Consider the following 24992-nt stretch of genomic DNA (forward strand, 5'->3'; position numbering starts at 1 on the left):
CCCTCAAGGAGGGGTCTTATCGCCTCTCCTATGGAACTTAGTAGTCAACGAACTGCTGCTAGACCTAGAGGGAGAAGGTTTTAAGGTTATCGCCTACGCGGATGATGTGGCAATTGCCGTATCGGGCAAATACCCACAGACACTTGCAGAACTTCTACAAACAGCTTTAAACAAGCTAATTCACTGGGCTAGAGGATGTGGATTGGATATTAATCCCCACAAAACGGATCTTGTCCTTTTCACGAGGAAATACAAGATTCCAGACTTCAAACTCCCTACAATTAAAGAGGTAACACTTACTCTATCCGATCAAGCTAAATACCTAGGACTCATTTTTGATAAAAAACTGACCTGGAAGCTCAATATTGAAGAAAGAGTTAAAAAAGCCAATGTGGCACTCTTTTCATGCAAAAAAGCCATTGGTGGCAAATGGGGATTTTCTCCTAACATTGCACACTGGCTGTACACATCGGTCATAAGACCAATACTTACATATGGGATGGTAGTTTGGTGGACCGCACTGGACAAAACGATAAACTTAAACAAGCTTATCAAAGTCCAAAGGTCAGCAAGTATGTGCATAAGCGGTGCGCTGAGGTCAACCCCTTCTGACGCCCTAGACATACTTCTAAATCTCACACCCCTAGACATCTTCAGCAAACAAGTAGCAGCTAGCTCAGCTACTCGTCTAAAAGCAACCTCTCAGTGGACCAGTAATCATATTGGCCACACAAACATTCTAAACAACTTCGGATTCCTTCCGGATCGTCTAGACTATACCACACCTCAACTGGTGTTCGATAATAATTTCCAGAACTCCATTCCCTCCAGAACTGAATGGGAGAACCTTAGTACTCTGGATAATGACTCTTTACACTTCTATACTGATGGTTCAAAAACCAATGAAGGTGTAGGAAGTGGCATATTTTCGGAAAAACTGAATCTCAGTCTCTTCTTCCGCATACCAGACCAATGTAGCGTGTTCCAAGCAGAAATTCTGGCGATTAAGGAGGTTCTCTCTTGGCTCAGAGAAAACGTAATATCCAACACGGATATTCGGATCTTCTCGGACAGTCAAGCAGCCATTAAATCTCTTGCCTCCGTCTCTACAAACTCAATCACGGTCCTCGACTGTCAAACATCTCTAAGGGAGATGTCTGAGCAGTTTAACATTCACCTCGTATGGGTGCCGGGACATAGAGACATCCCAGGCAACTGCAGGGCAGACGAACTTGCCAAACTAGGAACAATTACTCCTCTTCAACCAGAAAGGAACAATATAGGAACACCTATCGCTACATGCAAACTTATGCTAAAGCAGGACGCTTTAAAGAAAACCAACCTCAGATGGACTCAGAGTAATACTTGCCTAGCTACTAAACAAATATGGCCTTGTATAGACTTGAAACGTTCAAAGGGTTTGTTAAATTTAAACAGAAAGCATATTAGCTGCACCATAGGTGTCCTTACAGGACACTGTCTAATAGGTAGACACGCAAAAAGAATGGGCGTGTTCTCTAACGATTTCTGCAGAAGTTGCATGGATGAAGAAGAAGAGGAAACTGTTCAACATCTTCTGTGCACCTGCCCTGCTCTCTCTAATAGAAGAAAACTCTATCTAGGAGAATTCTTCTACGATTACACTAGTGATCTAGTGAAAACGGACGTTAAAAGTCTATCTTCATTCATAAGAAGCACCGAGTGGTTCGGCTAGTGAGTCCCAACTTGCTAGTCTTTTGTGGTATCACAATGGATCCATAAGGGTCTAAGTGTGTCGGGTAATTTGCCTGACAGCCACTACTACCTAACCTAACCTAACCCATGTCATCCTCATTACTCCTTTTAAAAATAATAAAAAAAATTGAAGATCAGGAATTAATTAAAATATTTTACATTTAACTAAATATTACATTATCTTCCTTCAGTGGGGATTAAATAAGTTAACTTAGAAAAATTTAAGGATGTAGCATAAAATTGTGTTATTAAGTAGAGGAGAAGAGTTACCATGGCCCCTTTATTTGTTCTCAAGCATTTTTTCTTAATAAAATTAAGCCAACAGGACCTAGACATATCCTGCCAAAAATCCATGGTACCAAAAGATCATAATAACTAGTAAAGAATTCACACATTAGAACAAAATTCTATACCAGAAAATTGTAACCATGAAAATTCTCGACGGGTCTTAACATGTATCTAAAATTTGGATTACCCTTTTTATATTTATCCATTCCCCATTTTTTGACCATTTATTATATTCTTCATGTTATATAATAATTTGAATATCTTGTTCAAATAATAAGGTCTCTTGTTTATTTAAATTTGTTACACCATTGCCCCTCTCTATTTCCACCCCTTTTATCACTCAAACAATAATTTTTAGGTTAGGTAAGGTTAGATCAATAGGGTAGTGCACAGCTAAGCTGTAGCATACACGGGGGCCTATTGGTCCATTGTGATCCTCTTTTATTTAAAAATCGAATTGATGTTCCTAAACTGTTCATCGGCTTACAAAAACTGGCTCATTTACGAATCATCCTGTACTTTCAATGAATTTTCTCATGTAAGCCATTTGCACCTGCACTAGATTGTCTAGTGCTCCTACGAACCTAATTCCTAAGTAACGGAGTCGGTTTGTTTGGAGGTTTGGACATTCACAGAGCAGGTGTTTAATGGACTCAATTTCCTCTTCATCTTGACAGCTCCTGCAGAGATCAGGATTTTCTTTCTGCAGTTTAAAATCGCTTTGGATCTTACTGACTCACTGGCTAAAGGTTTGATAGCAGCAGACTATCCACAAAGAATGTAATCTCCGAGAAGATAAGTTTTTTCTGTGTAACAATTCTGTCGCTTTTCTATAGCAAAAATTTCAGCCTGAAAGACACTGCAATCATCTGGGAGTTTATATGTTTCTCTAATATTGAGAGGTTTACAGAACACCCCAGCTCCTGTTCCTGATTCCATTTTTGAACCGTCAGTGTAGAAGGGGAATCCTTGTTCGCTGATAAGCGAAATAATTAAAATATTAAAATGGAGAAATTTTTTATTAAAATCTACTAAGGGTGGAATGTAATCTGTAGTCTCATTCAATCCCGGAACTGTGTCGTATCTTTGCATGATAGACCCATGACCATAGGTGTTTTGCCTCCAGTAACCAAATTCTTTTCATCGAAGTGCGCTTTTAGCTGCCGTGCATCTTATGAATTCGTCTAGGAATGGAATGTCTAAAATTATTTCCAACCCTGCTTGTGGCGTAGACCTTTGTGCCCCTGTAATCCCTATACACGCTAAACTCTGTACTTTGTAAAGGTTCTTGAGATAGCTTCATTTTTTAAAGTTTATGTATTGATTATACTAGAGAGTCTACTTTTTATGGTTTCAAATCCTTCAAATTTTCAACCCTATTGAATCATTTTACAGAGGGAATTAATGAGAAAGAAAGGAGAGGGGTAATCAATCAGTAATCAAATCATACCCAACTAACAATTTTACTTCCACAAGGGTCTAACGAAGCTGTTTCGATTTTAGAAATATTGCTTGTATACGACCATAGAGAAGCCCTTTTGGCCCACCCGAGAAGCTTGATAGGCTTTAGAAGAGTCATATGCAAGTTGATTAGAGAGACTCAAAACATGTGTTTAATGCCTTATAGAAACAAGCAACATTCAAGATTTAAAAATCTGTATTACTGCTACAGGCTTTTAATTTTATTTAGAAGCTCGGAGCAGACTTGTGGAAGCATTGTGAAAGTCTAAACGAGGTATATCCCAAATAGAATAAAGAAAAAAAATATTTTTTTTTCATTTTTTTTTTTTTTTGTTATTACATTTTATTTTTTCATTTTCTTCTTTGTTTTCCATCCAGACAAGTTTTGCTTCTGAAATTAAATTTCCAAACACAATTATATTAAGAAAAAAACTTCTACTTACTTGACGCATTTTGCTGGATTTGAACCTCGTACATCCTGTACCTCGTACATCCGGTACCTTAACCATCGAGCTACTCAGGTATATAATAAAAAAGTTTCAAATTTGGACTAGTTGAAACCAGAACTTTCTAAAGGCTTCGACTTAATTCCTGATGAGTTTCACTATCTTAAAGAATATGGTGACCATTTGTGTTTTTTTTTTTTCAAAGTTATTATTTTTGGTTAGGTATTTTCTGATTTTTTTTTTATCTTGTAAAATATTATTTAATAAAGACTTAATAATATTATATTCTGATTGTCAAATCTTATCATTATTGAGAAGATGAAAGAGAATAACTTTTTACTCAAGAACAATTTTTCTGGAGCAGAAAAAAATATCTGAAAAATTCGGTTTTTTTAGACTTTAGAGGTTTCACCCGGATGCCGTCAACTTGCATTTTTCCGAAGCAGAAACAAATTTTTAATTTTTTTGGGCTTTTGGCTTTTTCTTAAAAATAAGAGAATTAACTTTGTTTTGAACTTAGATAAAAAATCTAAAATGTCCATCACTATTTTATATTTAAATAAGTGGAGAAGATTAAAATCTTGTTTTCCTTTCTTCTCTACTTACTCGAATATGAACTCCAAATTGGTCAGTAAACCATTTTTAATATCACTATTTTAAACCAATTACCGATATGAAAAGATTCACTTTTTTATTTATTTCTTTATAACAATGAATAAAAAAACCAAAAATGGTCACCATAATGGCACTTATCCAAATATTTCTTATTCTCATGAGTTTGCTTGACAGTTTAAAAAATTTAGCTTGTACTCACTTTCACAGGGCTTCTAGAAATAAAATTAGTTCGCTTAGGCAAACTTATAAAATTAAATGCTTTTTACAATGTTTTGCTTGTACTTAAAGGATCTCTACAAATATAAATAAATGTCCCCTAACTTCGCTAAGGCAAACATATAAAACTAAAAGCTTTTCGCGCATGCGCCTGAAATTGAACTTCTTTTTTCTCATACAGAGATACAAAATAAACATTTATGTAAGTCGTTATTATTTGAAAGTAATATAAAACATACTTTGTAATATTTTCAATCAAAAACAATGATTCAACAATTTTTTAAATCAAATATTAAAATGCAGCAACTATAACACATCTATTTTGTGGAATATTTGTTTAAAAAGGCAAAACCGTTTAACTGCGGTTTATTTGAAATTCAACGTAATGTTTTTTTTTTATTTAATGAATATCACGACTCATACTATTGACATAATTTCGGTAATATAGAATTATAATAATAAATGCATTTAAGGCAATTGTATAAGTTGTAGGTACTTCTACGATACTTAAATACATACCTAAGTCATTTTTGAGTCTAATAATTTTCGAATTGGATACAAAAAATACAAAGCATTCATAAATTTTGTAAGCAGTTCTAATACAATTTCTTTTGCAAAGCCATTTAAAAGAAGTCAGTTATTGGCTTTTATTTCTTGTGCTTTCTTGTGCCGTATTGAAATTTAAACGAAATGTTTACATTAATGCTTGTAGAAATTTTTAGATTCCACTTGCACTAGGTTTCTAGGAAGCGGTTAACGAAAGTTAAGCCTCGAAAGTTTGAATTTTCAATTCACAAACTAAATACAAGCCCTGTAGAGATAATAGCTGCAAGAAATTAAAAATATTAACCTCGTGGAAGTAAAATTGTTAGTTGGGTATGGTCTATCTTCGTAACCGATTGTATCGGAACAAAATTTTCTCCGATTTCTACGACAAGGAGGTACGAGCTTCGTATCGTGGTAGGTAAACGCTCAGATTGACAAACCGGATTTCGAATTTCTATCTTCGGTTCTCGTTGAAAATTAAATTTTGTGGGATGCAGATGCATTGCAAAGTTCTCTTTCCGATTCTTCCCAACACCAAATAGCTTGTTGCGGAAAACTTTTGTACAACACAAGAAATAAATATGAATGAGAATAATTATTCTGATTATAATCAGATGTATCTATTTTGTGAAGTAAATTATCACATTAGGGCTTTGGTAAAATAGGTTTTAACCCACACCTATAAATAATATCAATGGCCATGGCAACGTTCTCCCTCTAGGAGTAAAAACAATAACCTTGAATGTTGCTATTATAGTCCTGAAACTCATAATTTTCTCCCTAGTTGGCTTGGTATCCGCTAAAAAATAATAGAAGAAAGATATAATGTTTCAAAAATTAATTAACAAGTCTTAGAAAAAAGTAAGTTTGTTTTTTTTTTTTTTTAATTTCTCCAAAACGACAACACAATTTTGCATACAGTTTTGTATTTTTGTTAAAAAACAAATAAAAACATTGAATTTTGAAAACTTAAATAGTACTTAATCATTTAAAATTTTGAAAAAAAAATCAGCTCGCAAATTATAATTTTTTTTTTTTCAAAATTTTGATATTGAAAATTTATTTTTCAAAAACTGTTTTATTAAACAGTTTTATTCGAATGCAAAATAAAAAAGAGATTTCGGGCTTAACAAAATGGTATACCATGTTGTTGTAGGAACCGTTGATTTTTAATAATTTTTTTCCTAATTAGATCATTTTTTTTTTGGAAAACTTATCCCTCCTGGCTAAACGATGGCTTATATAAACACCTCCTATACGATTTTTTTCTTGTCTCGATCCAACCTATACGCTTAATGTTTTTGGCACATTCTCCTGAAATAGCTTGTATAAAAAATGAGATAATAATAAATTAAGCAAAGCATGTGTGGTTTTTAGGCAAAAATCAGCTTTTTCAAAAATTAAACCACAATCCGGAGGTACTTAAGGCCCCAACCCATTGAATCCGTTGCGTCCGTTCCGTCAATCCATCCGTTGAAGTTGAAGGATGGGACAGAAAGGGGTGACCCATACAATACGTCATACGACGGATTGCTTTTTGACAGATCACTTCAAATTCCGAGGTGAGTTCGATATTTTATCGCTGAATGTGCACTAAGGAAGTTCTGATGCAAAAAATTTTTAACTATTACACGGTGTTACAAAAATGAGGTTTTAAAATATACGCGGGCGGAGACCTATCAGGTTTTGTAGAGCTAGTCGCACTGAATACGAAACGGTATTTGAAAATCCCCTAACACCCCCAAAATCTGGAGTTACGGGCAAAAAACGGTTTTTTGGACCTTCATCCATTGAAAAAATTCTAGCTTCGACAATTTTTTACCCATTTTCGATTTTTTTACAGTTTCTGATAGAAGATAAATATACTTTTTTAACAATGTATAAAACATGTAACTCGGTTAAACCACTTAGAATTTATAAGCTGTCAAAGTTCAAAAATTCAATTTTTTTTGTCATTTGCCCAACTTCGGCATCAATTTAAAGTATATGTTTTCAAAACAACATGCTATTTAAAAAATATATTCTAAAACTATATCTATTTCCCAATTGATCGAGGTATTTTTTATGAAAATCACTTCAAAATTGGCTTAGAAAAAAAAATTTTCGATTTCAACCCAGATACAGAAATTGGAACTTTTAGGTATAGAACAAAAATGTTGTTTCGGCACGTAGTAGGATAAGTTGGGCGCCAGGATTTGATGAAAGGTTTTTGTAGAGGAGCTCAATACAAACATTTTTTTTCTTTGGGAGGGGGGTCTATCTCCCCCCGTTTAGGTGGGAGGGGGCATTTTTCTAAAAAAAAATTATCAAAATAAAAAAAAATTATTAAAAAACAACGGCAACACTTACAGTAATAAATGATACCATTTCCAAAAGGCAAAATTGTGCATTTAATTCTAATTTTTAAATCAATATAATATTCCCAATAGTTTTTGAAATAATCGATTTCAAAGTTAAAAATAGGGGAAAAAAATTTTTTTAAAACTCATTTTATACTATTTTTGTCCAGACTGTGAATTTTAGTAAATAAATTACTTAAACAGAAAACTGCCTCAATTGATTCCTTATCGAACCGTGAAAACTATATGTTTCTACGTCTTCTAGTTTTTGGGAAAATTGAAAAATTATTTTATCAGATTTTTCTTTTTTCAAAATATTTTTTGTTTTTATTTGTTTTTATTTTTCAATTTTCTCAAAAACTAGAAGACGTAGAAACATATAGTTTTCACGGTTCGATAAGGAATCAATTGAGGCAGTTTTCTGTTTAAGTAATTTATTTACTAAAATTCACAGTCTGGACAAAAATAGTATAAAATGAGTTTTAAAAAAAATTTTTTCCCCTATTTTTAACTTTGAAATCGATTATTTCAAAAACTATTGGGAATATTATATTGATTTAAAAATTAGAATTAAATGCACAATTTTGCCTTTTGGAAATGGTATCATTTATTACTGTAAGTGTTGCCGTTGCTTTTTAATAATTTTTTTTTATTTTGATAATTTTTTTTTAGAAAAATGCCCCCTCCCACCTAAACGGGGGGAGATAGACCCCCCTCCCAAAGAAAAAAAATGTTTGTATTGAGCTCCTCTACAAAAACCTTTCATCAAATCCTGGCGCCCAACTTATCCTACTACGTGCCGAAACAACATTTTTGTTCTATACCTAAAAGTTCCAATTTCTGTATCTGGGTTGAAATCGAAAATTTTTTTTTTCTAAGCCAATTTTGAAGTGATTTTCATAAAAAATACCTCGATCAATTGGGAAATAGATATAGTTTTAGAATATATTTTTTAAATAGCATGTTGTTTTGAAAACATATACTTTAAATTGATGCCGAAGTTGGGCAAATGACAAAAAAAATTGAATTTTTGAACTTTGACAGCTTATAAATTCTAAGTGGTTTAACCGAGTTACATGTTTTATACATTGTTAAAAAAGTATATTTATCTTCTATCAGAAACTGTAAAAAAATCGAAAATGGGTAAAAAATTGTCGAAGCTAGAATTTTTTCAATGGATGAAGGTCCAAAAAACCGTTTTTTGCCCGTAACTCCAGATTTTGGGGGTGTTAGGGGATTTTCAAATACCGTTTCGTATTCAGTGCGACTAGCTCTACAAAACCTGATAGGTCTCCGCCCGCGTATATTTTGAGTGTTACACCGTGTTATTGTTGTTCTTTTTTTTAGTAAAATAAAATGCGCGACTAGATTTCATGTAGGTACTTGCTCTTCAATTAAAAGCAATTTCTAATAACAGATTATCATTTGTAGATCAACGGCGTATACAAGGGGGGGGGGGGGGTTACGGGGTCATGACCCCCCCCCCCCCCCCCCCCTTCCCAAGAACTCAAAACTTAAACAAAATTTGGTAAGTTAAAATGAAAAGTGAAAAAATTTTTTGGTGTCAACGAACTATTTTACCATATTATTTTGAAGATGTGGTCATATTTTTAGTGAGCAGCTCTTAACCAGCAAATAAAATAACAGTCGTTTCTATAAAGCGATCTTAAAAGTTGTTCAATAACTTCTCTAGAAAAGTAAACTTTGGAATAACTGCACAAGTCAGCTTTTTAACAAATTGTAAAAAATTACTTAGATAAAAAAATCGAGCTAAAAGGCAATTAAACTGAGATCCATGTAGAAAAAGAAATTATAAAATATGTAGATCGAAAACGAAAAACAGAACATCTCTTTTGAATTTAAATGCGATGAACACTTTACCTTAACTGTGAGTGGGCAGAGTTTGAGAGTTGAAACAACGAGACAGATAATCGTAACAATCTTGAAACTATGGACGAAAATAAAAAAAGATACTAAAAAGAGGACATTTGAAAAATAGAGAACAAAAAAAGAATATTATGAAAAAAGAGAGTGTAAAAAAGATCAGAGTTGAAAAAGAGAACATATTCTCTTTAAAAGAGATGTTCTGGAAACCCTAGATCTGCAGTCGACTTGCAGTTGCTACTTTTTCCTTAAATGAATGAAAATAAATTCGCTACTTTTTCCCGAATGTAGTTTTGTATATTTTTTTGTTTTTCATCGGTCACTTGGACACAAATACATTCACAAAAAGAAATCGCTCCCTTATTTTATTATCTAAAAAGCCAAGAACTTTTGAACTTTGTTTGCTTATAAAATATAATAGTATTTTTTACTTTATTTTTTGAAACAACTATCGATTTGTTAATCATCAATGCTAAACCGATTATTGGTAGGAATTTAAGTAACCTTGTGTACAGCCAAATTAAATACATATTTCCAGCAAGCTTAGAATATTGAAATTAATCTTTAAGAACCAATTTAAGAAAATCTAATAAATATAACTGAATGTAGTAGGAAGGAGTGCATTTGAGACCAACGACCGTTAAACGGTTGAATAGATATTTGAATATTTGAAATTTGAAAAATGGTAAAAGGATTTAGTTAGTAAGTTTCAAAACCCAATGTACGATGTTGTGGACTTGGGACCAACCGACCGTTAAACGGTTGAATACATATTTGAAATTTAAAAAAGGTCGTCTTTTTGTTATGTATTGCATTGATGTATCTTCCTAAATAAAAAATATTCTTATCTACGATCCGTTAAACAGTTGAATACATATTTGAATATTTTGAATGAAGGATAAATCAATAGAGGATTTTGATTATAAACTAAATGAAAAAGGTGGAAATTTTTATAGAAAATCCAATGTAAGAGGTGCAAACGTCTAAACGTGTGTTGTATAAATAAAGGATTTTATTAGTAAATCAAAAACAAAACTCAATGTACGATGTTGTGGACTTGGGACCAACCGACCGTTAAACGGTTGAATACATATTTGAAATTTAAAAAAGGTCGTCTTTTTGTTAGGTATTGCATTGATGTATCTTCCTAAATAAAAAATATTCTTATCTACGATCCGTTAAACAGTTGAATACATATTTGAATATTTTGAATGAAGGATAAATCAATAGAGGATTTTGATTATAAAACTAAATGAAAAAGGTGGAAATTTTTATAGAAAATCCAATGTAAGAGGTGCAAACGTCTAAACGTGTGTTGTATAAATAAAGGATTTTATTAGTAAATCAAAAACAAAACTCAATGTACGATGTTGTGGACTTGGGACCAACCGACCGTTAAACGGTTGAATACATATTTGAAATTTAAAAAAAAGGTCAATGTAAGATCTGCGAACGTGTGATGTATGAACAAATGATTTTATTGGTAAGCCCCGGAACCCAAAGGATCTATGCGCATGGTGTAGTCGTCTCAAAACCCAATGTATGATGTTGTTTATGGTTGTTTGTAAAGGATCGATGCGACACATGCATGGTGTCGTCTTTTGATAGGTATTGCATTGATGTACTTCAATAAGATTATTCTTACTGATGTATAAATCAACAGAGGATCCTGAATATAAAACAGGTAAGGGAATGCTATATTTTCTTGAAGGGGAAAGACAGGTCAAATAATGCACTGAGTGTCAGGAGTGATAATTTTTCGATTTTTTCTTAATTTCATATTAGGGGAAATGACCAAAATATTCGTCAGTCCATACTATAAAAGCAATATTTGTCTGCGTTTTTGAATCAGTTTTACTTCTTCAGTCAAATCTTATAATCAACCAAAATAAAAAATGTCAAGATTTTTAAAAAGAATGAAATCTGCTGTGAGCATGCCCAAAGAGGAGCCGTCGGTCTCAACCCGGAAACCGTACCTCAGCTTGTCGAAGCTAACCCAGAAGAAGAAGTTCCCAATAACTTCTGCAAAGAAGATATTTGGGAAATTCGGTCCGCAAATTTTAGTCGAGCTTGACGACTATTTGGTATGTGTAAATTTTTAATATATTTTGCATTTTCATTTTAATATTATATATATAATTTTTAGGTTTCTTTGCCAAAGCGTTGCAACAACCAAATGGATGAGGAGGACATCGCAGAGTTACACACGCTCTGCCTGGAGGTCGTGGAGCCTTGGAATCGCTCCTTCGTGATTGATTTCCACGACAAAGAGCACCCAGGACAGTTGCAAAATCAGCAGCAACAACAAGTTTATCAACAACACCATCAGCAGGAGCAACACCAACAGCAGGAACAATATCAACAAGAACTACAAGAACAACTTCAACAGCAGCAACAACAAGTTTATCAACAACACCAACAGCAGAAACATCAACAACAACATCAACAACACCAACAGCAGGAGCAACACCAACAGCAGGAACAACAACATCAACAAGAACTACTAGAACAACTTCAACAGCAGCAACATCAACATGAACAGCAACAACACCAACAGAAACTCCGAAGAGGGAGGAAACAAAAGCATGATGTCATTATTGAAGAGGTAGAACATATTTTGCCTACACTCTTCTTAAATTCTCAAAACGAATTACTTAATTCGCAAAAAAACTTTTTTAAATAAAATGAAAAGGACCATGGGCATTTTGGGCCCAATTTCAACATTGCTCAACAGTGATGAAACGCATGTCAAATGAAAGGTCTTGAGGAGTACTTCAATTTATTATATGGGGGTAAATCAAAATCGAGCGCAAAAGTGGTGTTTTTGACCATTTTATAAAATAGTACTCAAAATGAAAAAAAATATATTTAAAAAAAGTGGCAGCACTTACTATAAAGTGTTTCACCTTTTTCAAAAGCTAGACATCCCACCTTTAATTCAGTATTAAAATAAAGTTATTTCTTTTAATAGTTTTCGAAAAAAATGATTTATAAATAAAAAAATGTAAAAAAATAAGGTAAAATCAAAATATTTAGTACTAATTTTTTTCACTTTTTGTGAAATAAAGCTCTAAAATGACTTTTTATTCCCTGCACTATCGATTTATCAAACACTGAAAATTAAATTGTTTTATCTCTTCTAGTTTTTAAGAAAATCGAAAATTACTAAAACTTCATTTTTTCCATACGATTTTTTATGCTGATTCATTGCTGATGTTTTTCCAATATTTTTTTCATATATGTATATTAATTATTTTATATTTACTACACCTACTAATTCGTCTTACCAAATCGTCATGGACCAAATCGTAACCGATATCAACTTTTTGTTGACAGAAAATAAAATTACAGTTATCCAGACTAGAGCTGTAACAAATTGTTTGTATTCATTACTAAGATGCGGGTATTCACGTTAGTAAAGAGTATCGAAATGTTATTTTCTAAACAATGTCGTTACATACTCGAATTTTCCGTAAGATTTGAATAAAAAAATATCCTAAACGAATTATTAAATTCCTATTCCGTTTTCATTCCATTATAATTCTAGTCCATACCATGAAAAAATAACTAAATAAAATAAAATATTTTAAGTAGGTATGTACCTACCAAACGTACTTCGTACCATACCAAAATCAAACGCTCGAAATATACTAAAAATACGAAACATACGAAAGTAACGAGTAACGTTATTATTGATACTGGCACTAGAACCAAACCATATGCCATTGATTTTATAACTGTAAGGCCCAGTTGTAAAAATATTAAATCCGTGGTTCAACAACTTTTATCTTATGAAATCGGTGTTAAGGTTCCAGTTTAACACTAGTGCTAGGTCCACATATATGTATGTAAAAACAGCCACATCCATGTTTGAACCGAAGTTGATTCGCAGCTAATCCGCGGAAATCGGTGGGTTAAATTCCTGATCCGAGGCTGAACACCGTTTGTACAACTGGCCCTACATAAGTATTAGGAATAGGTCTATTTTCACAAAATAGGAGACTTCGATTACACTTATCCAAACTTGATACTCAGGACTCAGCATAAAAAATCGTATGGAAAAAATGAAGTTTTAGTAATTTTCGATTTTCTTAAAAACTAGAAGAGATAAAACAATTTAATTTTTAGTGTTTGATAAATCGATAGTGCAGTGAATAAAAAGTCATTTTAGAGCTTTATTTCACAAAAAGTGAAAAAAATTAGTACTAAATATTTTGATTTTACCTTATTTTTTTTACATTTTTTTATTTATAAATCATTTTTTTCGAAAACTATTAGAAGAAATAACTTTATTTTAATACTGAATTAAAGGTGGTATGTTTAGCTTTTGAAAAAGGTGAAACACTTTATAGTAAGTGTTGCCACTTTTTTTAAATATATTTTTTTCTTTTTGAGTACTATTTTATAAAATGGTCCAAAACACCACTTTTGCGCTCGATTTCGACTTCACCCTCATATAATAAATTAAAGTACTCCTCAAGACCTTTCATTTGACATGCGTTTCATCACTGTTGAGCAATGTTGAAATTGGGCCCAAAGTCCATACAAAAGTGCCCATGGTCCTTTAAAAAATATTTTTCCTTTGTTTTTATTTTTGATTTCAGCGAATTAAAATTTTGACAGATTTAAGTACCAAAATTAAGCGGTTTAATTTAAATGGGCGGAAAATTTGTTTTAAGATCAACCCTATTCCAAGTCATGAAGAACCAACTTCATGGATAAGAAAGGCGATTGAAGATATGGTACGATTTGCTGTGAAAGGTCTGAATGAATCCGACAAGGTGGGAATAACGTTTTCTGGTAAAAGTTTTGCTCATGAGCGAGGTAGTGGATGGATCAATTACAAAACCTGTTCAGAGCTCAACATGGATGATGTTTGGGAAATGATTTCCAAAATATTCCAAAGTAATTCTGATGGCCTAAGCACGGATGATTTTACTTTATCTATAACATCTGTTCAAATGCCAGCTGGAGAAGGAAGACAACCTACCTATATGTACAATTCTTTCAACGAAGAATGTGCCAAGCGTAGAGGAATTATTTGTGTCAAAAATACGGATAACTTATGCTTGCCTCGAGCTCTGGTTATAGCAAAGGCATACACGGACAAGGAGCACAAATTTGCTAGTATAAGAAGAGATATAGGTAAAATCCAAACTGAGAGAGCGCTTAAGCTTCTGAGCGATACTGGAATCCAAATTCCACCAGGGGGTTGTGGAATTGATGAGTTGAAATTATTTCAAACACATTTAAGAAACTACAAAATTACTGTTTACGAACACAGAACAAAAGGCCGTAAATTAATTTACGAAGGAGTTTCAAATGACAGCAACGATAAAAAAATATATTTATTATATTATAATAATCATTTCAATGTCATTACATCTTTAACTGCCGCATTTTGCTGTTCTTTCTACTGCGAGATTTGCCATGTACCCTACAATACAAAGAGTAAACATTATGGATGTTTGGCTCGTTGCTCGCAATGTCAGAGATCTCCAATATGTAAGGAAACTCAGAATCAAATTGTGTGCCCCGACTGCAATCGAAATTTTAAAGGAACAGAATGTTATGACAACCACAAAATGAGCGCTCCTTCATCATCATCATCATCATCAGTACAACAACAATCTGTATGTGAGCAAATGAAAAGATGTTTCGCTTGTTTAAAAATCTACGGAGGGAGTCGAGAACACATTGTGGGGAATTCTTTTGTAAAAACTGTAAAAAACATGTACCCAAAGACCATATGTGTTTTATTCTGCCTGATACGAGAACACCTAATTTGGAAAATTACTTATATGTATTTTATGATCTTGAAAGTCGTCAAGAAAAGGTAATTGGAGAGAAAATCTGGAATGAAGAAGATGCAGCAGTATCAAAAGTTTTAATAAAAAAACATGAACCAAATTTGTGCGTGTTTCAAAACAAATGTAGTCACTGTATAGAATTTCCTGACTTGGATTTCTGTCAATATTGTGGAATGTCAATGAACGTTATAAAAGGAGAAGAAATTGTACCTAAATTTATACAACATATACTAGAAATTCGGAAAAAATTTAAAAAGGTGATTGTAGTTGCTCACAACGGTCAATCATACGATCATCAGTTCGTTTTAAACTATGTTTTAGAAAAAACGCACCTATCCCCTGAATTAATAATGCGTGGTACAAAAATAATATTAATGGAAATAGGAAACATAAAATTTATTGACTCCATAAATTATTTTCCTATGGCTTTATCGAAACTTCCAAAAGCATTCGATTTACCTTCTGCTTTAAAGAAAGGTTACTTTCCGTATCTCTTCAATACGAAAGAAAATGAGAGATATATTGGAAAATTGCCACCAATGAAATATTATAGTGCAGATACTATGCGAACGGAGGAACGTGCAATTTTCCTAAAATGGTATTCAGAACATAAAAATGATTATTTTGATATGGAGAACGAGCTGGTAGAATTATGCAAAAGTGATGTCAAAATTTTGACAGGGGCGTGCTTGGAGTTCCGAAAACTTTTTCTGACTCAATGTAACGTTGAGCCATTTATAGAATCGGTAACGATTGCTTCAGCTTGCAATTTGCTATATAGGCGGAACTTTCTAAAACCAGACACTATCGGACTAATACCGAAAAACGGTTACAGATGACAATCAGTCACCAGAAGCCATCAAGTGGATGATTTCGGAAGAACGTAATAGAAAAATAAACATCAGACATTCGTATAAAGGAAAAGAGGTTTTAATCAACGGGGTAAAAGTTGATGGTTTTTGTCAAGAAACCAATCAAATTTTTGAATACCACGGATGCTATTACCATGGTCACCCTCTCTGCTTGAAGCATAAACGGGATGATCCTCTGCACGAGAACGAGAAAGACACGTTGAACCGAAGGTATGAGACAACAAAAGCGAGGACAGAAAGACTGAGGGATTTCGGTTACGAGGTAATTGAAATGTGGTCTTGTGTGTTTCGGAAGAATCTCAAGTCGTTTAAAAAAGAAGACAGAGATTTCTTAAACTACCACGAACTTATTCAAAGTTCCCCTCTAAATCCTCGCGATGCTTTTTATGGCGGCCGAACCGGAAATGTCGTCGATTTCTACAAGTGTAAAAAAGGGGAAAAGATAAGGTACATAGATATATGTTCCCTCTACCCATGGGTATGCAAGAATGGAAAATTCCCCATTGGACATCCCAAGATTCACATCACTGGTGATTCAGCCTGCTCAACTAATTCAAATTTGGAAGGAATGAATGGGCTCGTGAAATGTAAAATTTTACCTCCGGAAAACCTGCTTCACCCAGTTTTACCAATAAAGCAAAATTCTAAGCTCATGTTCTCACTATGTCGAAGCTGTAGTGATGAGCAAAGAGCGTTGGTTGGGACTTGGGTAATTGACGAGGTCAATAAAGCAGTGGAAAAAGGATACATCATACTCAATATATTTGAAATATGGGAGTATAATGTAGTCCAGTATAACCCGGATAAAAATTCAGATGATGGACTGTTCACATCTATGATGAACAAATTCCTTAAAATAAAACAAGAAGCATCTGGCTGGCCAAGTGAGTGTTCGTCGCAGAAAGAAAAGGAAAAATATATTTCAGATTTTCTTGTAAAAGAAAATATTCAACTGGAATTTTCGGAGATTTGTAATAATCCAGGAAAAAGATCGCTTGCAAAACTGATACTAAATTCGTTTTGGGGAAAGTTTGGGCAACGTGAAAATCAGCTTCAAACTGTTGTTGTGAACAACCCTTCAACTTTCTTTCATTTGCTAACGCATCCATCGGTTGAAGTGCTTCACATTCTTCCTGTGAATGAAGAAAACGTCGTCGTTAACTTCGAAATGAAAGAAGAAGCTATCGACTCTCTGGCCACCGTAAATGTCTGTGTTGCTGCTTATACTACAACTTTAGCACGGCTCAAACTATATAGCTATCTGGAGAGCTTAGGAGAAAGAGTTTTGTATTACGATACTGATTCTGTTATCTACATAAGCCGTGAAGGAGAATTCGAACCTCCTACTGGACAATTCATCGGTGATATGACAGACGAATTGGAAAGTTACGGAGTAGGAAGCTATATAACAGAATTCGTTAGTGGAGGGCCTAAGAATTACTCGTATAAAGTGTTAAGCGCAAGAGATAATATGGAATACGTTGTCTGCAAGGTGAAAGGGATTTTTCTGAATTATGCCGCATCTAAACAAATTAATTTTAACTCAATCAAAGAAGCTGTACTAAATTCATCTTCTTCAGACAGTGAAAAAATTTTAATTAGATCTGAAAACATTCGACGGACGAAAGATCATCAGGTGATAACAATTCCAGAGATAAAAACCTACAGCGTTAAATCTGAAAAACGTCGTTTTCTTGACGACCATAGTTCGCTACCATATGGATTTAAAAGACAACGATACAAGTCTGTGTAAAAATGTAAAACAAAAAAATTAATTATGTCAAAATTGTAAAATTATAATAAAATGTAAAAATGTATGAAAAACTTGTTCTGAAAAAATTAAATGTTAAAAATGTACCTACATATGTTGTTTTTATTTCATAAAAATTTTCGGAGCTCGATAGGTCAATAACAAAAAATATCAAAACAACTAGCGCAACCATTGAGAACCTGAATTAGCGTTAAAAGAAAAACAAAATACTGTTTTTATGATAACAAAATTTATTTATTTTAATTTAACATGTTCACATTTTTCATTTCTGAATTCAAACAATTCTGTTGACTACTTGATCAAGTGGATTATATTCAATTATACGATCATGGAGCATAAGACAGTAAGCTGATGTGTTTGCTGGTATATTTTTTGATGTTCTCATCTCCAGGCGTATGTCGACAGGTCCTGTTTTTAAGGTTTCGTTTTGATGTCTGCAGTCTATAACAACAATTGGGGAACGCGATTTAAATAGCTCCCAGGAAAGTAATGGTTCGGTGTTAGATTTATTATAGTATGTTTTCTGAAAATCGGTATACATTCTGTACAACAAGCTGTATCTGTTTCTTTCAAACGATATATTTAGGTCTTCATGTGGGTAGACATCGGAGTTTAGATAAACTTTTAAGTCTGTTAGATCACAGTGATCAAAAATTGTAGGGTCAGCAGATATTTTTTATTTTTAAAAAATGTTATTAAGTATTTGGTAGTTTTGGAAATTTGAGACCACCAACTGAGGTTATAAGCTACCTTGGTAGTAAATTAAATTATAATTATATCCGAGAACAAGACTTCGATACATTTATATGTGGTCACTTATGTTTAAGATTTTTGCTGGAACAATGAAATATTATTTTTTAAAAACTTAAATGAGAATTGAATAAAATGACGTAGAAAAATCAAAACTGTATCATTTGTCTTTTAATCGAGATGTCGTTAACACTTACCTTGAGTGGAAATGAATCAACTCTGAATGCTGAGTATTTTCCACCAATTGTACTGAAGTCTAATTATTATGTATGTGGGCTTATAGATTTTCAAACATATAACTCTATACCAAATGTAGATGAGTTTAATAACTTGTTACATGTAGGAGATAATGTTATAACGTTTCCTATTGGTTCCTATGAGATAGAAGATATTAATAATTTAATACAAACAAAAATTATTGAAATTAATAAAAACAAGAAAAGTGGTTCAAAAAAGAGTGAAATTAAACTCAAGGCAAATAACAATACTTTAAAATGTGAAGTGATTAGCTCAGAAGACATTGACTTCTCTAAACCAAATTCTATTGGAGCTATTTTGGGGTTTAGCAAAAAAATTCTTGAGGCAAATGTATATCATGAATCAGATCTTTATGTTGATATTAATAGAGTAAATGCTGTCCGCATTGAATGCAATATCATAGAAGGAACGTATATTAATAACCAAACAGCACACATCTTACATGAATTTGCTGTTAAAGTAAGTCCAGGCTATAAAATCGTTGAAGCTCCGAGGAATGTTATTTATTTACCTGTGAACGTCAAGCGGATAACATCACTGTGTTTAAAGTTTGTTGATCAAGACGGAGAAGATATCAATTTCAGAGGAGAAAAAATAACTGCCCGATTACATTTAAAACCGGAAATATGATTGTATATGATCATATAATAAAATCAATTTCTTATAAAAACAACACACAAAATAATTTAATACTTAATCCATCTTCGAACTCAATTGCGGTAACATCTCTTCTTACTAAAGACAATCAGGACTTTGTATTATCATTAGGATACACATTAAAACATTAAAAACAAAACAAAAAAAAAGAAATATGCTTAACATTTTTCAAGAACCGGAGATAAATGAAAGTATTTCAAAATACGAATATCATGCTTATTCACCGTATCAAAACAATTTTGATCGCAATGACATCATTCAGATTTCTATACAACATCAAAATCTTAATGTTTTTCCTTCAGAAAGTTTTTTGTATGTTGAAGGAACAATTTCAAAAGCTGATGGAAAAGAGATACTCACTACAAAACTTGTAAATAATGCAATGGCTTTTCTCTTTGATGAAATACGATATGAACTGAATGGCAAAGAAATTGACTGTAATCGAAATGTCAATCTTATTTTGAAATAACCGAAATGAAATACACAAATCAGAATATTGAATACGTCTACTGGAATGATCCTAATGAGCTGGTGAATAGATTAAAGCTTTTAATAGCATCCCAAAATGCTGGTAATAACAATCATCAAAATGAAATCAGTTCTATAATTGAAGAACTAAAGGAATCAAACATCATATATTAGTAGCGTTCCGAACTAAAAACTATTCAAACTAAAAATGAGTGTTGACAAGTTCGGTAGAAATTCCAAGACACTTTCAAAAACCAAAGGAGCTGCAGGCCCGCCTGGTATTGGATTCAAACTTTTACCATCTGGTGATTATAACATAGAAAATAAACAGTTAAACAATATTGTGAGACCTGAGGAACCACATCAAGCAGCCACTAAAGAATATGTTGATGATAAAATAAACCTTCTTATTGAAATTCATGATCCTAAAAATTATACGGAGGCTCTCGTAAAAACGTATCTTGACAAGCACATTAAAAAAAAAATTATTGAGTTAATAGAAGAGAGAAAAATATTCTCCAATTCTATCAGGAAAATCCCAACATCAGTTATTGATACTATAGAATATTAGGCTTAATTTGTATAAATACATACAAATGTATACATACATTTATAAATATTTTATTTTAGACATTTTATATTTATTATTCATTCAAAAATTATATTTGTCAGTTAGCATTCAACAGTCTCATCATCAACATCCCCTACAAAATTTGTAATTTTCTACAAACATACAAACATGAATTGGTAGATGAACATTATCAAGAATTCACCATCGGGTGATTTTGATATGGGGCATAGATATTTAAACAACATAGGAAAAAAACCTAGATTTCCACACCAAGCTGTCTGCAGAGGATATGTTGATGATCAAATAAATTTTAAGGAAACAAGCATTATAAAGCACATAAATTCTTCTTTAATGGAAGTTTTATCCACTTTTAATAAAGAAATTCAAATGCTAAAAACCCACATTGACTCTTCGATAAAGAAAATAATAAAAAATATGGAACAAGAAAACATGGCATCGCAATTAGTTTCTCAAAACTTAAAGACTCCATAGAAGAAAAGTATGTTGACGGGAAAATAAGAAATAAAGTTGAACATTTGTTTTTAAGCCCACTAGATGAAAATAAGTGAAAAAATGTTGTTATATTTGTATTAGTTTTATATATCTGTATCTTATATACATATGTACCTACATGTAAGTGAAAATGAAGATAAGATTTTCAATTTTCATAAATAAAATTAAATTTGTTAGTTAGCATTCAAAACTTAAACAACAAGGAACTTAAAATGGACTCATATAAAATAATAAAAGACATTTGTGATTTCTTAAAAAATCATGGAGAAATATTAAATGAACACCATGAAGAGTTTATAAGTTCTATATCATTTCTTAAAAGATTCGAAAACGAATTTTACGTTGACTCAATTCATGGTCACCATTACTCCAATTGCTGTTGGTCATCAAACGAATGTCAACTAGGACCGGATACATGTGCTTGCTACATGATAGAAAATCGATTAGTTAGAATTAAGAAATTAATGTTATTTTATAAAAATTGGAGTAAAATAAATAAAAACTAATTCATACTATATACCTATAAAAGACTTATTTTGTTTTGATGAATTCACTCTTTACAAATATGAGTAAACGACAGGCTGTGGAAGAGTTGCATAAGCCTGCCCGTAGAAATTTCAAACGACGTCATGTTATCATTAAAGGTTATGATGATTTATGGTAGGCTGATCTTGTTGAAATGATTCCCTATAGCTCTCAAAACAAGGGGTTTAATTATTTAATGACAGTCATCGATACTTTTTCGAAATTCGCATGGGCCATCCCAATGAAAAACAAAAAAGGAATTACTGTTGCAAAAGGAATGGAACAAATATTTATGGATTCTTCTAGAACCCCAAAAAATTTGCAAACGGATGATGGAAATGAATTTTTCAACAAAACGTTCAATAGCTTAATGAGAAAATTTAAAATTAACCATTACTCTACTTTAAGTTCTTTAAAGGCTTCTATTGTTGAAAGATTTAATAGAACTTTAAAAGAAAAAATGTGGAAAGAATTCAGTTTCAATGGCAGCTATAAATGGATAAATATTTATAAGAAATTACTACATGATTACAATCATTCTTTTCATAAAACCATTAAATGTTATCCCGCAGATGTAACGAAGAAAAATTCAAAATCTATATTACCACTTTTCAAAAGCAAGAAAAGAGAAATAATTAAACAAAAATTTAAGGTCGGTGATAAAGTAAGAATCAGCAAATATAAACATGTATTTGAAAAGGGATACACCCCCGAACTGGACAACTGAGATCTTTAAAATAAGAAAAATCCAAGAAACTAACCCTATAACATATCTTCTTAAAGATTTTGAAGGAAAATCCGTACAAGGCGGTTTCTATGATGCAGAATTAATGAAATCAAAAAGTGAAGATGTATTTCTGGTAGAAAAAGTTCTACAAACAAAAGGCAATAAAGTTTTTGTTAAGTGGTTGGGATTTCCAACAGAACACAACTCCTGGATAAATAAAAACGAAATCCTATAAAATGTATGGAATAAAATGAAAGAAATAAATTTAAAAAACCTAATTGACAGAATTTTCTTTATTATTTTATTTTTTTACACGAACAAACACACATTGTTGTTGTTGCTGCTGTAGTTGATGTTGTTGTTTCTGCTGCTGGTGTTGCTCCTACTGTTGCTGTTGTTGTTGTTGCTGTTGTTGTTGTTGTTGTTGTTGTTGTTGTTGTTGTTGTTGTTGTTGTTGTTGTTGTTGTTGTTGTTGTTGTTGTTGTTGTTGTTGTTGTTGTTGTTGTTGTTGTTGTTGTTGTTGTTGTTGTTGTTGTTGTTGTTGTTGTTGTTGTTGTTGTTGTTGTTGTTGTTGTTGTTGTTGTTGTTGTTGTTGTTGTTGTTGTTGTTGTTGTTGTTGTTGTTGTTGTTGTTGTTGTTGTTGTTGTTGTTGTTGTTGTTGTTGTTGTTGTTGTTGTTGTTGTTGTTGTTGTTGTTGTTGTTGTTGTTGTTGTTGTTGTTGTTGTTGTTGTTGTTGTTGTTGTTGTTGTTGTTGTTGTTGTTGTTGTTGTTGTTGTTGTTGTTGTTGTTGTTGTTGTTGTTGTTGTTGTTGTTGTTGTTGTTGTTGTTGTTGTTGTTGTTGTTGTTGTTGTTGTTGTTGTTGTTGTTGTTGTTGTTGTTGTTGTTGTTGTTGTTGTTGTTGTTGTTGTTGTTGTTGTTGTTGTTGTTGTTGTTGTTGTTGTTGTTGTTGTTGTTGTTGTTGTTGTTGTTGTTGTTGTTGTTGTTGTTGTTGTTGTTGTTGTTGTTGTTGTTGTTGTTGTTGTTGTTGTTGTTGCTGTTGTTGTTGTTGTTGTTGCTGTTGTTGTTGTTGTTGTTGTTGTTGTTGTTGTTGTTGTTGTTGTTACTGTTGTTGTTGTTGCTGTTCAAGCTGTTCATCTTTGTGAAACTCGACGCGGAATGAGGAACCGTACGGCTCCACCACCAAGAAACTAACCCTATAACATATCTTCTTAAAGATTTTGAAAGAAAACCCCGTACAAGGCGGTTTCTATGATGCAGAATTAATGAAATCAAAAAGTGAAGATGTATTTCTGGTAGAAAAAGTTCTACAATAAAGTTTTTGTAAAAGGCAATAAAGTTTTTGTTAAGTGGTTGGGATTTCCAACAGAACACAACTCCTGGATAAATAAAAACGAAATCCTATAAAATGTATGGAATAAAATGAAAGAAATAAATTTAAAAAATCTAATTGACAGAATTTTCTTTATTATTTTATTTTTTTACACGAACAAACACACATTGTTGTTGTTGCTGCTGTAGTTGATGTTGTTGTTTCTGCTGCTGGTGTTGCTCCTACTGTTGCTGTTGTTGTTGTTGCTGTTGTTGTTGTTGTTGTTGTTGTTGTTGTTGTTGTTGTTGTTGTTGTTGTTATTGTTGTTGTTGTTGTTGTTGTTGTTGTTGTTGTTGTTGTTGTTGTTGTTGTTGTTGTTGTTGTTGTTGTTGTTGTTGTTGTTGTTGTTGTTGTTGTTGTTGTTGTTGTTGTTGTTGTTGTTGTTGTTGTTGTTGTTGTTGTTGTTGTTGTTGTTGTTGTTGTTGTTGTTGTTGTTGTTGTTGTTGTTGTTGTTGTTGTTGTTGTTGTTGTTGTTGTTGTTGTTGTTGTTGTTGTTGTTGTTGTTGTTGTTGTTGTTGTTGTTGTTGTTGTTGTTGTTGTTGTTGTTGTTGTTGTTGTTGTTGTTGTTGTTGTTGTTGTTGTTGTTGTTGTTGTTGTTGTTGTTGTTGTTGTTGTTGTTGTTGTTGTTGTTGTTGTTGTTGTTGTTGTTGTTGTTGTTGTTGTTGTTGTTGTTGTTGTTGTTGTTGTTGTTGTTGTTGTTGTTGTTGTTGTTGTTGTTGTTGTTGTTGTTGTTGTTGTTGTTGTTGTTGTTGTTGTTGTTGTTGTTGTTGTTGTTGTTGTTGTTGTTGTTGTTGTTGTTGTTGTTGTTACTGTTGTTGTTGTTGCTGTTCAAGCTGTTCATCTTTGTGAAACTCGACGCGGAATGAGGAACCGTACGGCTCCACCACCTCCAGGCAGAGCTTATGTAGTTCAGCTACACCTTCTTCCCACATTTGTTCTTCTATTTGTTGAGGCAAGAAAACCTAAAGAATAAAATTTTTAAATAAAATGTCAATTACAAAAAAAACTATTTCAAAAAACTTACCTTAACGTCCTCCAACTCCAAATCAATTCTATTACCATAACGGGTAAGTACTCTTCTGGCTGCCAGAATTCTATACTTCTTTTTTTTTTTCTAGCGTCGATAAACCCTTATAAGGTTTTGTGTTTAATGGTAGGTTGAATGGTAATAC

General features: G+C 32.6%; 1 pseudogene; it reads right to left on the bottom strand.

Annotated features, from left to right (window-relative positions):
• Positions 1 to 22862: 22862 nt before the first annotated feature.
• On the bottom strand, positions 22863 to 24777 carry LOC129907132 (GATA zinc finger domain-containing protein 10-like; annotated as a pseudogene).
• Between the last annotated feature and the right edge of the window lie 215 nt (positions 24778 to 24992).

This window comes from Episyrphus balteatus, chromosome 1, assembly GCF_945859705.1.
Source record: "Episyrphus balteatus chromosome 1, idEpiBalt1.1, whole genome shotgun sequence".
Lineage (NCBI taxonomy): Eukaryota > Metazoa > Arthropoda > Insecta > Diptera > Syrphidae > Episyrphus > Episyrphus balteatus.